This window comes from Syngnathoides biaculeatus, chromosome 5 (assembly GCF_019802595.1).
Source record: "Syngnathoides biaculeatus isolate LvHL_M chromosome 5, ASM1980259v1, whole genome shotgun sequence".
Classification (NCBI taxonomy): domain Eukaryota; kingdom Metazoa; phylum Chordata; class Actinopteri; order Syngnathiformes; family Syngnathidae; genus Syngnathoides; species Syngnathoides biaculeatus.
In genome coordinates, this window is record NC_084644.1 from 14333461 (window position 1) to 14351747 (window position 18287).

Sequence of the window (18287 nt, forward strand, 5' to 3'; positions counted from 1 at the left end):
ATTTGTGGTCATAATATCTAACAAACAAAGAGAAGAAAGAGTAAGTACAGCAAACGAAGAGCTGCATACTCAATTGCTGCGTGGGTCTCGCTCTGAACTGCAACTTCAACAACAACCCAAGGCTGAACCCAGGGCGTTACCACAGCCAATCGAACAGCCAGAGACCTACCCTAGGCCGTCGCCCAGGAGAATGAGAGAAAGAGATGGAACAGGGAGTAGAACATCAAACTGTCGGAATGGAAATGGAGGACGGGGAACAAGCCAGACCTAATGGGCTGAGGAGAGGAGCAAGAAGCCCTGGAAGAGGGACGGTAACCTTCAGCCCTTCCACACCTACTCCCAGATCGGTGTGCGGATCCTATCGAGGGTTACCTCCACCAACCCCAATACCCGAACCGAATGGAGACTTGAGACGATCGCCTAGTGAAGCAAGGGAACTAGTTGGATACCCATAAGCATCTGAAGTTGCAAGTGGAAACGGAAGCGGGCAAGAGGAAGGAGACTGGGTGTGCCTACCACCACAGACCGAACAGGAGGTTGACGCGAGAGACGAGGATTTGGACTCAGTGACCTCGGAGGCAGTCCCGAAAGACCCTGAGGACCGACCTCCCAAAGTCGTTACGAGACCAATGAACAGAAGAAGGAAAGACCCTCAACCAGTACTCAGCGTCTACAAAGCCTCAGAGAGAATAGCCAGGGATATACAACTGGGATATCTTCAAACTCAAGATGGAAGAAAAACTTTCATACCAGAAGAAGGACAGAAGGTCTATTCCTACCCGTTTTCCTGGTTGGAGAAACTGGAGAATAATCTAACCTTGGATGTGAAAGCCCCCTACCGGGAAGGAGTAAATATCTTGCAAACCCCCACATACCACACACTAGTGGGGCATAAAGACTTTACAAAGAACTTCAGGGAAGGCTTCGTGACAGTAATGTACCATGTTTTACTCAGAAAACTGAAACAGGCAGTGTATCGCAGAGCACAAATTGAATTGAGGGCCTAAGAAGACTTGGATATGGACGCTGGAGCAATAGCGGGCCCTGGAAACCAGCCCACTCAGTATAGAAACCAACTGGGAATAGCAACACTTGGGCTCAACTCCTTGTACCAGCCAAGCAGCACAGAAAAAGATATGCAAGATTTTAAAGCTTTAAAGGATCTAGTTCGGCCTAAAACTAAAAAAGAAACAGCTAAAGACTATTTAATTGAAATATGGCCTATGGTCAAAGATGCTCCAGGAGGAGAAACCGGCAAAAAGTTATGGCTGCAGTATATCATTGCCAACCCCATTGGACCCAACGAAAAACCACAACAAGTCTATGAAAGATGGGTGGATAGTGAAGATGAGGACGAAGAGGGCCACATAGAAAGAGCTAGGGAGCGACTCAAGCAAGGAGTCATGTTACTAAATGTGTGGCAGAAAACAAAACAGGTCATAGATCCAAGAAGGTACGTTAAAGCGCTATGAATGATTGTAAAAGAAATGGGGAAACGAAGCCACATTTGTGAAGATGCCACCTGATAGTACAGCGCAAAATATTGAGGCTTCCATCAAACAATGTCAAAATACTACAGTGAGAAGAGGAAGGCAGCATCAACTGACCACCGTCCTCGCGGAAGTAATCAACAGTCGGCCCAACAACAAACACAGCTTCCAACAAGAACAACTGAAAGTCAGAGGCAGCCTTCTCAGCCGAGGCAACAACAGACAACAAAAAGATGGAACCTGGAGCATATATACCAAAAGAAGAATTTCTTAAGATGACACCAGAAGAAAGAAAGGCCGATCTTGAGGCTCGCAACGCTGTGACTTCAGGAGGGTCCAAAAAGTAATGGAAACAAAGGCTCAGGTCACCCTGGAGGGAGTCTATCGAATGGGGGACGAGCTCTACGCGAAATTGGAGTGAGTACCCTATTTGGTAGACACCGGGGCTGACGTGTCGATGACCCATAAAGCCTTGAAGAGAATCGGACACCTAAAAGTGAAAGTAGCGGATGGATCAACTACAGAAATGCCAGTTGGAGTCTGGAAAGGAATTGTTTGGATCATGGGACGATACAACTTATTGACATTACGAGATTCAGAAGAACTAAACAAACCCAGAAATAAATGCAAAAAAGCCACAAAAAGATGGAATAAGTTAAAATCAGAGACAAAAGTGAGAGTTGGACCAAACAAAGTAACCCCGGGAAACGAGTGGTATAAGCCAGTGGATGTACCAGCAGTGAAGGCCCAACAAATCCAGGACAGCGACTTGTCGCCAGAAGGAAAAAGGAAATTGGCAGAAATAATGGAGGAAGCCTCCGTGGCACATTTCAAGAATGACTGTGGCGACTTGGGACAAAAATACATGCATACCATAGATGGAGGAGTGCACCCACCGGTGAGACAGTACCCTCTCAACCCGGGAGCTGTGGCTGAAATGGCAGTGATAGTAAAAGAATTGTTGGCACTTGGAATAATTCGTGAAGAACCAAATCCAATAACACACAGTCCCATTCAGGCTGTTAAGAAGCCTGAATCCGTAGGAGGGGATTGGAGGCCGGTCATCAACTTTAAAGCTCTAAACCGCCGGACAGTGGCTAAACGAGCGAGCCTCATAAACCCTCAAGCGTCACTGAAAATGCTGAAAGTGAAGAAGTACAAGTCATGTGTTGATCTGGCGAATGGATTTTTCTCCTTGAGGATTGCCAAAGAATCACAAAGAAAGACGGCGTTCATGCAGAAAGGAAAATCATATTTGGCAGAGATTACCGCAAGGATATAAAAATTCCCCAAACGTGTTTCAGTCAGCCGTTTTGGACATTTTGGAGGAGCTGCCAGTCACAGTTTACATCGACGATGTGTTCATCGCCCACGATACAGAAGAGGAGCATTTAAACACCTTACAAACTGTAATCCGATGAGTGACAGCAGCAAGGCTGAAACTTAATCTGAAAAAATGCCAATTTGCTAGATTCCAAGTAGACTACTTGGGGTTCCAAGTGTCAGAAGACTTGGGGCTTTCAGGGGCGTACAGACAGAAGATTGAGCAGATCCTGCCCTCAACGTCTGAAAATGAATTGCAGAAAATCCTCGGACTATGCAACTATGTTCGGGATCATGTCCTTCATTATCAAAAATATGCAAGACCCCTCTATGCCCGTCTACGCAAAAATCCCGAAGAGGGAAAATCCAAGAGCTGGAATTGGTCCGCAAAAGACCAAGAGAACTTAGAAGGATTGAAAGAAGCAGTAAGAAACGCGGCACAACTTGAACCAAGAAGTTTGGATATGAGATTGATTGCTAAAGTGGAGTGCGACGAAGACGGGGCCATGGTGAGCGTTAGCAACGAAGGCGCTGGCTTAGTGACTTTATGGACTTACACCCTGAGCAGTGTAGAGAAGAAGTTTCCCCCGGAGGAAAGAGAGCTGCAATTCTGGCTAAGTACTGGGGGACGCTAAAAGACCTAGGGACAAGGGATAAGAGTCATCACGCAGAGCCAAGTTTCGCTATCTGTGAAAAGACATCGTCGAAAGCACTAAGGCAACCAATGTGAGATGGGGAAGGTGGGAAGATATCTTGTTTGACCCTGATTTGGAAATAGGACCGATAACCACCTCGTCCAAAAGATGAGGGAAACCAGAGACAAAAGCAGAGAAACCATACGAATGGGAACTCTCCACAGATGGTTCAAGGAAAAGTGAAGACCAGTCTGCCCACTGGGGTTTCATCCTTAAGCACAATGGGGAAGAAAAGAGCCGTCGCAAAGGTGTGACGCAAAGGTGTGACTTATGGCAATTCTAACAGACAGCCACTACTGTGCGCAAGCTCTTAAAGAAGCCCTATCCATTTGGGAGAAAAATGGTTATGAAGGAGCAAAGGGCAAGTTAGTCGCCCATGCAGACCTCTGGAAGAAAGTAGCCGAATTGAGGTTAAATATGAACATTGGTGTTGTCCACCAGAGGGCCCATGTTAAAGAAGGGGTTCATTAGAGAGGAAATGATGAAGTTGATAAAAACGTCCAAGAGAGAAAACTGATTGTTGTAGGAGCAGACAAATGGGACAAAAATCCCGGAGGAAAACTGGTCCCAGATGACTTTGTGCGTGAGGTTACTACGGCTGTACATGAAGCGCTAGGCCATGGAGGTGCCTTACCCACAAGGAAAGAGTTGGAAAGACTGGAACTTTGGATCCCAGAAAAGAAAATCCGAGCTTTTCTAAGGGACTACAAGTAATGTAACAAATACAATGCAGGACGCCGCGGACAGCGAGTGGATGGATTAACCATCAAGAGCACTGTGCCATGAGCATCAGTCTGCATGGACGTGGCAGGTCCCATGGGAGTGACCGGCACAAAAGGTGAGAAGTACCTGATTGTGCTAGTGGATTCGATGTCGGGATATTTTGGACTAAAAGCAGTACAAAAAGCAAATGCTAATAGTGTAATTAAAATGCTGGAAGAAGGATGCATGTGGCAGGGAATACCAAAAGTGCTGGGAACTGACAATGGAACTCATTTAAAAAATGCTGCAGTAGACAGGTGGTGTCAAAAATGGGGTATAACGAGAATTTATTCATCACCCTACACCCCACAAGCCAACGGCATTGCGGAGAGAGCCATTGGCCTAGCTAAAAACTGGCTAGGAAAAAATGCCAACGGAAAAGAATGGAGTGAAAAACTGGTGGAGTTGGTCAAAGACTTAAATGGGAGGAGCAGAACTGAAAGGCTGTCCCCCTCAGAGGTATTGAATCAACGCCCCTTCATTGCTCCTGATAGTGGCAGAGTAAGAGAAGAAACAAGCATCAAAAGGGAAAGGTGTCCATTTCAGAGAGGACAGCGAGTGTGGGTTAAGTCACACAGTTCGTCTGACAATCAAGCAGTGAAAGCTAAATAAGACAATCCTGACATTGTAGAAGAAGTTTTGGACAGAAACACAGTGCGTCTCAAGGAGAGAGGGATCCAAGGGGTAGAGCAGCTTAAACCAATACCAGTCGATTCAACAAAGAGCCAAGTAGTTAAACAAAAATGAGTGCAGAAAAGGAAGAAGTCGATCCACTTTTCATCAAGTTGGCTATGATGAAAGGAGTTGTGATCACACGGAGGACTTGGAATGGATTAATGGCCGCAACAGCATTCAGACTTTTGATGAATGCACGGAGAGGATAGTTCTCCAAAGTGGTGGAGGAATTAAATTGGCATCGAGCGGACCAAGGATGTGTCGTATGCGGAAGCTTTGAACAGAGGACCAAGGAAGGACCTGGACCCAGTCACGTTTGGAGGACTTGCTTCCCGGCCTTGGAAGGTTCGGGTCAAGCTAAATTATTTGACGCCTTCGTATGTGAGATATGCAGAACAGAATTTCTACCCAGATTAAGATTTTATGCACAATGGGATTTAGACCCAGAAGAAGAGTTGGAACAACAGAACTGTAAATGTCGATGGGATGGACAAATGCTATTACATTGTGACCAGTGTTGGGAAAAGGTCATGAATCGAACATTAAAAAGAGCCGATCAAGCTGAGGAATGGCAAGTAACCAAAACGGATACCACAATATGCCGATTGCTTCCCATTTTAACCTGCCCACAGGAAATAGAGGTGAACAGAGGGAGAGTTGACATGACACTCCCAGAGATACTAAATGCAAATTGGCCAGCCTGGACTGAAAATAATCGCCCGGTACCATTAATAGCATCATCCGTACCAGTGGGGTCCTTAATGCAACCAAGTAAACCTTATAAACCAGGAATGGGAACATCGTGGGAAACGCTAATTTCCCATATTTTAGCCAGGGGAGACATCCACCTACACGCTTAACAAAATAGCTATGGAACGAACTGGCCCTGGAAGACTCCGTCTGACCTTCCCGGAAGGCACAGAAACGAAACAATGGGTGAAATTCAAAGTTATGATGGCTCTGATACCCTACGAGGGATTATACTCTATAGGGGTGGAATTGACAATGAGTACAGTCGAAGAAGATAAGCAATATTGTCAAGCCTACGAACCCGTAGGAATCCCAGACGACCACACAAATTTGGTAACTATGGCAGATGCGGTGGGGAAGGAGTCAGAAGAACAAGAAGAAGTAGTAGAAATTACTTTAGATAGTGCATGTGAGAACAATAATGAATAACATGATTTAAGAAACAACTCGAAATCAAAGGGAAAAAAGGCTGTCCGTATCCTCATTGTGATGGTATTGGGCACATACAAATTAACAAAGCAAGACATAGGTCATTAGGGGGGTGCCCTAATTATAATAAAAAAGAACCAAAAGATGATGAAAGCCTTAAATTGAGAAAACTTGGAGAGGGAATAGAAAAAAGGAGAAAAGCGTTAGGGGACAAAAGTTGGGAACCCAAAAAGTCTCGATGGCCTTGGAAACAACAAGTCATGGGAGGGAAAAGCCCCTCCCAAAGGGAGGAGCAACATGCACTGGATAAAACCAACAGCTTACAATCAAGAGAGGAGAGTGAAGGAGGGAAAGCAGAGAAACAACAAGAAGACATCAAAGAACAGCTGTCTCGCCTGTAGAATAGACTAAGTAGTGCGCCAACATTCTCCTCAACACACATTTAAAGCTGAGAAAGTAGAACGAATGGCCGAACAAGACAGAGCATTAAATGATCGTTTGGATGAAGTGGACGCAAGCCCTAACACAAATATTTGGACTACTATTACCACAGTCGCAAACATTAAAAGAAGACTATGTAAGTAGCAAGGCTTGTTATAGCACTTCAAAACTACCCGACGAGCAAGCCCAATAGTGGACGGACTTCCAGAATTTGCAGAGAATGTACTGGAACAATTGAAAGATCTTGATCAAAAGTTACAAGAAATATGGACAACAGTCCATGAAGGATCATATCCCGGGTCCAATTATTACAAATCTTCAAACCCTAATAAGAAGGGATAAAAAAAAATCACTCATTTAAGCCACTGTTGGAAAAGAAATCCCAGAAGACAGACAGATTATTGGAGATATTCGGAGCCTCAACGGGGTGAGCAAAAGTGAAACTCACGTACTGCAAAAACTAAGATTTGAATAAAACAATGGAAGAACAAATCCAAAATTTGGAACTTAGAGTTAAACTTGGGTTGGAGCTAAGAAGACGCATGGAAAACCAAATTCGGCTCTTAAGGGAGTGAATATCTGCATTGGAAGCCCAGGCAGCGTCCAAATTAGAGGTATTAAACAAAACATTGATAACGCTACAGGGGGTCCAAGATGATCATTTGTGGCTGAAATCTCATATTTTGACATGGCCTTCTATACGTCGACATTTTTCAAGTCTGCCAGATGAATTAGGAGGATACTGGGCTGCATCGTCATCCAGTGACATCGTTTCCCCTGCAGGACCCTCGGATTATAACTGTACAACAATACGGCCGAAATGAGAACCATGCTGGAATTGGTTAAACCTCACCTGTATTAAACGGCTGACTGAAGATAATGACGACCAAAGGCCCAGGACTTTTGTACTGCTGAAAAAGGCACTGCCAACCTACACGACAGAAGCGGAAACTAAGCACCTCTTATACGCAAAAGATGAGCAATTAAAAAAGCAAATAACTTCAAGGAATGCCAAAAGATTTTATCAGGAAAACTCAATACTCATTACTGGAACAGTAGAAGTCGCCCTTGTACTAGTACCCCTTACAATGTATTGAGCTATGAAGGAATGCATATATGGATGAACGGCACTTTCTATGGGAGAAGTACTGGTCTGACTTACTTGGGGACTAAGGTGCAGTACGAACACTGGCTGAATGCATCACTACCCTGGATATGGAAAAAGGACATGCCAAGATGGATCGTTGGAGAAAAAAGGCCGTCATATACGTTGGAGGAGCAGCAGATTTGCAAATACATCCAACTTGTCCCCACTCCAAACGATTTATCCTCAGTACCGAATGGTGACTTTAACAAATTGGATCAATGTGTAGTCTCAAATATATATGATCAACTTCATGGAAAAGAGTGGACACAAGGTACCTCACCACGATGTCCTTTGGAAGAGATTCAGGGAACAATTCTTCCCCGATGGACTTATAACTGTACGAGCCTAAAAAGGAATGACACAGTTCTACAAGTATGACAAGAATACCACTGAAGAGATGAAACCAAAACTTGGTGGGGATTTAACAAAAATGAGATGATGCAATTTGTAATGCCCTGCTTAGACACCACGCAAAATTACTGGGTTAAATAACAGTTTATAGCAACAGTATACTCCAAAGAACAAGACCTATGGCCTGACTACTCAAGAATTGCTGGTGGAGGAGTTGATGCCTTCGCTAACCCCAAACCTTGGACAATGACTTGCGATAAAAACAAAAGTTTCTGTATAGTAAAATTAGCAAAAAAATCGTGTGATAGTGTACCTAACTTCAAAGAATACTGCAAAGATAAATACTAATAATTAGAAGAAAGCTTAGATCTTGGTTCTTGGCTATATGATTTGTTCTAGAGTGTTGGAGTATGGATCCTCTTGGGATTAGTACTGGTAATAGCCGCAGTAATAACTGTAGAAATTATAAAGAGAAAAACGAAGGGGCAAATCTTGCCGTTGCAATACCGGAAGTTGAAGCCCCTAGGGAGAAGAAACCATGGTAACATGCACATGAAGCTAATGAGGAAGTGCCAGGCGTTAGAAGAGAAGACGCTACCCACCAGAGAACAAATCAAGGAGGGGGCGGGGCCAGCGCGGCTTTAATGACCGACGCGCAGCGCCTCTCTTCACATTTACACTTCACACACCGTGGTGGGAGGTTAAAGACTTAGACAATCATGGCATGCTCTTCATCTACCAATGATACTTATGACAGGCCGGGCGCCTTACAGGACGTAAGTAATGAAATTCAATGTTGGTTAATTCAAGCAATATGAGGAATTTATTGCTGTACTGGTCAATGGGACCTCCATCAGGTCACCCGACTAATTATCTTGGTCGTATCGGTGGCAAAAAATTTAGTTTTGAGATTTATGTATTGTACCTATACCTCGGGGCTAGGCATGTTTGTCGTGTTTATGCATGGCCGAGTGATTTTTGAATATAGAAGACCCGAAGGTATTGCAAAAATGTTTTTGTTTATAGGGTGGATAGTTTTGGATGTAATCTCGCTCAAAGTCTTTGAGATGATTTACGGGGCCATAATATTAGAAGGCATCATTGCTATAAGCCTGGCGTTATACTTAATGAACTTAGTTATCCGCCTTCAACAAAATACAGCAGAAACTAAGCGAGGTCCAAAAGTATTGATCTGGCGCATGGTTCAATTTATAATTTGGGGAATAATTTGGGGTATTATTTCAATACTCTTTTGGTTGCGCATGGTTGATCAAACGGTTTTAATTGCTTGGTTCTTTACATATTCGGCTTTCTTCACCCTCCCACCTCGGAAATCACCTACACCTCTGCCGCACCCGCTTGGTAGACACACACGCTCCCTTGATAGAATTAATGTTGCCATCTACCAATCGGAGGGGTGAGTGACCATTGCTCGGGGCCAGGGTAAAACCCAGGGTCTTACAGACATATAATTGATAATGGTCTGACTTTGTGTATATTTTCAGAATACAACCCCTCGATGTATCCTTTTTGGAACTACGTTTGTCCACTCTGCATGGGTTATGGGAACGTTGTTTATAGGACACTGCTGCGTCCCTTTGCCTGTCACCCAGAGGAAAGAAATCTGGATTGTACCGGAAGGAGTCTATCTGGATATTGCAGCCCATGCCGAGGGCAACTTCTTCTTCTCTGAAGAATAGCAGTGGGAGAGCTTTGCTGCACTGGCGAAAAACAAGTGATCTAGTACATAAAATTCAGGCGCCGTTATCCTTCCCCACCAAAATATTTTGGCCGGATGGTTGTTGTAGAGGTATGATTCATTCATTGCTCTGCACGGTCTGGCGATTGGTTGACGGTACTTCCATATGAATTGCGGCGTTTGCATTGCAGTTAGTCCCATCTCACGTCAGGAGGAGCTGGGCAACACCCCGACATTTGCCACTGACCGAGACCTGGACAGGGTTCTTGGTGCTGGAGTAACAGAACACAGTACCGCCCGACAGTTGCCGGCAGTGAGGGCTGTCATTCCAGTACAACGTTCAGAATCCCCGGTGATGATATCGGATGAGGAAGAGGAAGGGAACGAGGAGGAGGGGGAAGGCGGAAAGCCATTCGTCTCCCATGACTAATCCCCCATCCATCGTGAGTGAACCCCCGCATCCAGAACTCTTTTGAGTCGCTACCCCCACGTATCATCCGGGATTCCCCTGAATCACCTCCCCCATGTCTATCTGGGGTGCCTTTGGCTGGCTCCGGGGTGTCTGATGTGTTAAGCCTCTTGATGAATGCTATGGGTAACGACTCTAAAGTTCATAATTGGGCTGGAATTGTTAATTCGGTTACCTTGTCCCTGAGACCGGGGCCTGGTTCATGAGTTGGACGGTGTCGGCTCAAGGAAGGGGTGTCAAGTAGGTTGCCATACCACAATTAGCAATGGAGCGAATGGATAACAATTAGCTTGTATGGCTTGGGTTCATGTGTTGAGCTGAGCCATAGCACCAACTCTCAAATTGAACACCAGATGTCACCAAAGAGTAAAACAGAATATATGTGCATGAATGAGGAAGGTGGAGGGGGAAGAGTGAGGCTACAGGGAGAAGAGATAGCGAGGGTGGAGGACTTCAAATATTTAGGGTCAACAATCCAGAGCAATGGTGAGTGTAGTAAGGAATTGAAGAAACGGGTCCAAGCAGCTTGGAACAGCTGACGGAAGGTGTCTGGTGTATTATGTGACAGAAGAGTCTCTGCTAGGATGAAGGGCAAAGTTTACAAAACAGTGTTGAGGCCAGCCATGATGCACAGATTAGAGACGGTGGCACTGAAGAAACAATACGAAGCAGAACTCAAGGTAGCAGAAATGAAGATGTTGAGGTTCTCGCTCGGAGTGAGCAGGTTGGATAGGATTAGAAATGAGCTCATTAGACGGACAGCCAAAGTTGGATGTTTTGGAGACAAGATTCAAGAGAGCAGACTTCGATGGTTTGGACATGTTCAGAGGCGAGAGAGTGAGTATATTGGTGGAAGGGTGCTGAGGATGGGGCTGCCAGGCAAAAGAGCGAGAGGAAGACAAAAGAGAAGGTTTATGGATGTGGTGAGGGAAGACATGAGGGCAGTTGGGGTTAGAGAGGAAGATGCAGAAGATAGGCAAAGATGGAAAAATATGACAGGCTGTGGCGACCCCGAACGGGACAAGCCGAAAGAAAAAAAAGAAGAAGAAGATGTCGGCAAACAAAATTATACTTGTCTGGGTCACCACCACGGCAAAGATCTCTCTGATAAACGTAGCCTGCCCACTTAGCATCTCATTGCATTGCATACGTATACCAAAGTCAGTAACCTTATATAAACATGAATATTTTTCATATCTTTGTATTACATACATATATAAGGGTTAGCAACCTTAAGAACCCAAATATTGTCATATCTTTGTATTCACATTTTATTTTTGACAGAAAGACATCAACAGGATGCAACTGCCGGGTCACACCCAAAGCTTTTTCAAGACGTTTGCAGCGTCGAGTTACTGAACAGGAAGCCCGTCACACTTGAATCACGACGCAGAATGTCTGCAAGCAGAAATTGATTTCAACTATTTTTCCATTAAACTTTTAGCAGAAAATGTGATGCTTTGAAACGGCTTTGTGACAAGAATATAACCTGTGTATGACTGTCACTCTCAGACAAGGCAACACATGATGAGCAACCAACTAAAACAAGCCTGAGAATGCATGAGAGAATTGTATTAACAAGAATGTTGATTCATTTATGCTATTGCTCAAAACTAGGGTGAAACCGAACGCGAGTTTGTGGTTACATTTTTAAAGATGCATTTATTGATTAAAGGGAAAATGACAAAATTGAGTGAAGCTAACAAGGGCGTGACAAGTCAAGCCAGGAATGGCAAAAGGGGCCTAATGGAATGAACCATGTGAGCCCTTCCCACTCGGCATGCATTCAGCCAACATTTTCCAGAATGTTCCAACAAAAAGCTATAAAAACCTGAGATTAAGGATGTTCGGGCCTTTTTGTTCAGTTCTCGCTGACAAAGAAACAAGGTCTTTCTAAAGGTGTAATAGTCGTGTGGCAAGCTGGCGGGGAGAAAGTTTCTGGCAACTTGGAATGCTTAATTTTTGATGACTGAAGTTTGGGCGCAAGTAAAACTACTATAATAAGGTAATGGCAGGATAATACCAGCGATATTACGTGGTTACCTCTGAAGGACAAGTTGGCTTGACAATTTATCCTTAATCCCGAAAATCCTTATTACTAAATTAGGCTTCGAGCTATGTAGGACTTGATCACCCCTAACAGGCTCACTCATAAAAATGTCTATTTTACCTCATTTCTGATGCTTTTGAATGCTTTGAATCTCACTTCATTTATATTGCTTTTTACTATTTTTATCATTTATCTCATCCTACTTACCATCAGTATTATCATTTTAATCATTTTTACTTTTATTGATTTATGTTCAATGTTAATTTTATTAAATTCTTAAAATTTCCATCTTCATCTATCTTTGTCATTCTTATATTGAGTTGTCTCATCATTACGATTCCACCTCATTAAAGATCGAGCATCAACGACATTAACATCATTTAGTCGTAAAATTCCATTTTAATCAGTCACTCATTGATAATCTCCGTCTTCAAATAAAACAAATCCGTACGATCCTCACAAGGATTGTTAAATTTAGTAGGTCAATGACAAGTTACTCTGAAAGGTTACTCGACAAGGGCTGATAGGTGAGGGCAGACCGGATTGGCTCTGCAAAACTAACGGCAGTTTGTACATCTAGGCGAATTCATCTTGACACCGATTTAAGAAGCTCCCGTCCTCCTGCACACATGGCATTAGAGTCGGCCGGGGTAAAGGGGTAGCTTAACCCTTTAACTGGAGAGTCGGTCAGGACATTTCTCCCGATTAGTCCTGCGGATAAGCGGAATCTGACAAGACGCATTATTTGCCTTGAGGATGCTAATGGAAAAGTACAGAGAATGTCAGAAGGAGCTACATTGTGTCTTTGTGGATCTAGAGAAAGCCTATGACAGAGTACCAAGAGAGGAACTGTGGTACAGCTTGCGTAAGTCTGGTGTGACGGAAAAGTATGTCAGAATAGTACAAAACATGTATGAGGGCAGCAGAACAGTGGTGAGCTGTGCTGTAGGAGTGACAGAAGAATTTAAGGTGGAGGAGGGACTGCATCAGGGATTAGCTCTGAGCCCCTTCCTGTTCGCTGTGATAATGGATAGGCTGACAGATGAGGTTAGACTGGAATTCCCTTGGACCATGATGTTCGCAGATGACATTGTGAAAGCAGTGAAAGCAGGGATCAGGTGGAGGAACATTTGGAAAGATGGAGGCATCCACTGCAAAGTGCAGGAATGAAGATTAGCTGAAGTAAAACAGAATATATGTGCTCAGACATTCCAATGAGTCGGGCTCGAAAACTGACAGCCAATCAGAGTTTGCCATGCCTGCAGTGCTTGCTGGTCTCACCCCCCATTGCTCGTTGATACATTTCACCGAACAGAGAATGTCCACTATCTGGCATTTTGTGGATGATTTTTATGAAAAAATAATTACAAACAAACACAACAAAAGTAGCGTGACGTACAGTGTTCAAGTCTGGGCGCTTGAGCCAGAATACACACAGCCGCCAGTTGAGTTGTTGGGGAATGGCATGGCACTAACGACGAACAATAATCCCATTATATGGACCGCGGATATTTGTTTGATGCCTTTGTGAGAAGTTGGTTTAGATGTAGAGAATATACAGCTGGCGGGGCCTGACTTTTATTTAATATTTTTTTTACCCCAAGCAGCAAGCCTCTCTCAAGCGACCGGGAGTTGTGCACGCGTGCGGATCGCTGTAAATAGTAACCGGGAAGTGTTGTATTCTGAGAGCTAGCAAAGCGAGTATCAAAGCGAGTTGATGCTCCATGTTAATACTATACCGACCATTGAGCAAACAAAATAAAAATAACAATGTACAATATTCAAGCGTTTGAGCCAGAACACACACAAGCAGAATTCGACATGTAGGGAGGGACATGGCCCTTACGACGAACATTAACAGTCCCATGAAATGGACCGCAGAGATTTGATGCTTTTCTGAGGAGTTGGTTAAGATGTAGAGAATATATAGCAAGTGGCCACATATTTTTGTAACACCAAATTGTACTTTTCAAGCAGCAAAGCTTCTCATGATCCACCGGCGGCGGGGGTGAGGGGTGTCCTCTTGCACGCGCGGATTGCCGTAAATAGTAACCATCCATTTTCTTAGCTGCATGATGGTCGAAGGTGTGCTGGAGCCTATCCCAGCTGTCAACGGGCAGGAGGCAGATTACACACATGCAGACACGGAGAGAACATGCAAACTCCACACAGAGGTCCAGGATTGAACATCTGTGCCACCCTCATAACGTATGTTCTTGCTTTACCGTACCAGCACGAGAGGCTATAATTTAGCGGCTAATAACCAGTAATGATTAAATGCATGCAAATTTCCCCGCTGATGAATGAGCCTCAACTGTGACAGCCACAGCTTTTTCCTGTCATGTTGACCCCTCAGGAAGTTAAAGAAGGCCAAATTTGGGTGTGTTTTCTGAGTTTTGGTGCAGAACAAGTCGGCATCTTGGCTTAGCTAGAACGAATGGTCTGTAATGCTAAGCGCCGGCGATGTCAGGGGCGGGGTCAAGGATTTTTCTTTTGTTTTGGCTCTTAAAGCTGGCACATATCCAGATTTTGCTTGGATTTCAAATATGTTCTTTATTTTCAACTTTTTTTTCCAATTACTGTACAAAATATATGTAATCATAATATTACCTCACATTGGAGGGTTTATTGTACATATGAATTCTGAGGAGAGTCTTCCTTTAATCATCTTTACTTGCTGCACATCCTTCCCATCTCTATCCCTCTGTCTCGCCAAACTGTAGAGATCCCTTTCTCCCTCTTACGTATCCAACCTGGTGTACATGTCATCATATACCTCTTGTTTAGCCTTCGCCACTTTTACCTTTGCCCTACGTCACATCTCGATGTACTCCTTTCACCTCTCCTAAGTCCTTTCAGTGTCCCACTTCTTCTTCGCTAATCACTTCCCTTCGATGACTTCTTGTATTTTGGGGTTCCACCACCAAGTCTCCTTCTCCCCTTTCTTCACAGAAGATATCCCAAGTACTCTCCTGCCTGCCTCTCTGAATACCTTGGCAGTAGTATTCCAGTCTTCTGGGAGCTCTTCCTGTACATCTAGAGCCCGTCTCACCTCTTTCTGGAAGGTCACACAACATTCTTCCCTTCTCAACTTCTACCACTAGATTCTCTGCTTGACCTTTGTTTTATTAATCTTCCTACCCACTACCAGAGTCATCCTACACACCACCATCCTAGACTGTTGAGCTACACTCTCCCCCACCACAACCTTACATTCAGTAACCTCCTTCAGATTACACCATCTGCACAAAATATAATCCACCTGCGTGCTCCTACCTCCGCTCTTGTAGGTCACGCTATGTTCCACTCTCTTCTTCAAATAAGTGTTCATCACTACTAATTCCATCCTTTTTGTGAAGTCCACCACCATCTGCCCCTCAAAGTTCCTTTGCTGAATGCCGAATTTACCCATCACTCTTTCATCACCCCTGTTTCCTTCGCCAACACGTCCATTGAAATCTGCACCAATCACAACTCTCTCTCTCTGGGATGCTCAGCACTACTTCATCTAGTTCCCTCCAAAATTTCTCTTTCAACTCAAGGTCACATCCTACTTGTGGGGCATAGCTGCTAATCACATTATACACAATGCCTCAATTTCAAATTTCAGCCTCAACACTCGATCTGATACTCTTTTTACCTCCAAGACATTCTTAGCCAGTTCTTCCTTTAAAATAACCTCTACTCTATTTCTCTTCCCATCAACTCCATGGTAAAATAATTTAAACCCTGCTCTCTCTCTTCTCATACAGTGCAGATGCTTTTTTTCTGTGGTCTTGCTCTGCTTGCTCTGCTTGCTCTGCCTTTTTTGTTTTTCTTGCTGATAAGATCGTTTTCATCTCAAATATATTTTTTAGAAGCAGCGACTCTTGGATACTTTTAAATCTATGGGACTGTATTTTTCTTTTTTGTGGATAATCAATTGTTTCAACATGACGTGAGTGTGGCCTCCTAATTAGCACAAGCCTGGTGCTAGCAACAAGACCAGCCGTCAAGATGCCTCCCTTCTTTATTGAGGACTATCATGGACTACTGCAGAGGGTGTAAATTCTGGAATGGAAAATCTGCCGTCTTGAAGTCTATATGGATGTAAAGGACAGTCGGGAAATGAAACCACTCTACAGGTGGCTCAAAATGATTGAGCAAAGGTATGCTAACACATAGCAACCTAGTACAACAACGAGGAGTGAAGTGAATTGTGGAAAGGATAACGGACACCCCAGCAGTTCTCCTGGAATTTACTGGGAGCAAAGCCCAAACATATGGGACATTTAAAAAGGAAAACACAACAGCACCAGGAAATTACTGAAGAATCTGGCTGGCCTCCGTTGCGGGCTGCCTCAACACCAAGCCAACCACTCGGGCTCTTTCCCTACCAAAGAGGTGACATTCCATGTCCCTAGAGGTAGTTTCTGTATCAGACTCCAGTGGGGGCTGGACAGGGCCGAGGACAAGGATTCCGTGGTGGATACAGAGGGCGTGCTCGTGGTACCTTCCCAGGTCGAGGACGGAATGGATTTGCCCCGGGGACCTGTTTCAATTGTGGATTCCCGGATCATTGGGCTCGGGACTGTTATGGCAACCCACCACCGCCGAGGCCAGAGGAAAGAAATCAGCAAGCGGGGACACAGAACCAGGGAGGGCCACAACAGCCCCGCCCTTGGCCACAGCCAAACCCACAGGGTCAGTATTACCAGGCTGACCCATGGTCCAGCCCGGATGAATAGGGGGGCCTGGGAAGCTCGGGAAGCACTGGCCAGGCAGAGCCAATGCTTCAGTTGACGGTGGCGGGTACTCCAATCCAGGTGTTGGTGGACACGGGAGCAACACACTCTTCGATCAACATGCCACTCCCAAGCACAGCGTTGTCGAAACGAGTTACAACATTGGTCGGCTTCTCGGGAGGTCCTCAGACTCTGTCTTTCACCCGGCCTTTGAAAACGGAAATCACAAATACTGGACAGAAATTCTATCATTCCTATGTCCATGCAATGGATACTCTCATTAATTTGATGGGTCGAGACATGTTAACAGCACTGAGAGCCCAAATTCTTTGTGGCAAACAGGGACTCACAGTGACATTTCCTGACGGACCGGTCTTGGAATGCACCCAACCAGTGACGACAAGAGGCCAGTGGTTGATGGCCCCACTGTCCACAGTACCAGAGACTGCACAAATATACTGGGCTCGGCTGAGTCCAGAGACCCCATTAGGAGGAGGTGTCTACGTATCTACTGTGGAAACCATGATCCAGGCTTTGGCACCGCACCACCCCCCAGTGGACCCATTGCATTGCACTCTATATTACGATAGGGATTCGGATGAAGTATATAGAGATGCGTTTGAAGAAATCGAGGGAGTTGATTGGACACTACAGCCACCATGCATCTTTGTAGGCCCAGAGGGAGTGGCAGCGAATGTACAGTTGTCGCCAGAGCAAGAACAATGGTTCAAAATGGGTGAGGAAGGTCTGCCCCATGTAACACTGGCAGTGTCGCCAGGCCATGAGCTCCGTCAACTGGGTGAAAAGGTGAAAAAATTAACACAACAGCATGATTGGATGATAACGGAAATTCCAGATGTGTGGCACTCTGCCTCAGCTAACAGTTTTAGGATTATGTCAAAAATAGTGGACGAGGCAGACCTCGAGTTGGTTTTTCTGGACCGCCATCATGGGCGGGAGCAGACTGATCATGAGTCCGCACAGGCCATGTTGGATCAAATGCCGAAGGCCCTGTGGTCGCAGGGTCCATTTGATGTTGGTTTGTGTCATACAGTTCAGCCGATCCACTTGGAGGTTGATTGTTCCATTCCGGTCCACCGTTCTCAATATCGATGGCCTCAGGAAGCAGATAAAGGTATGGAAGACACAGTGGCCGGATTGTGGGATGCGGGGGTGTTGGAAACATCAGCCTCCTCGTGGAACACACCCCTAAGGCCAGTTCAAAAGGCAGATGGGGTGACGTGGAGGATGGCCCATGATTTGAGGCCTGTCAATGACATCA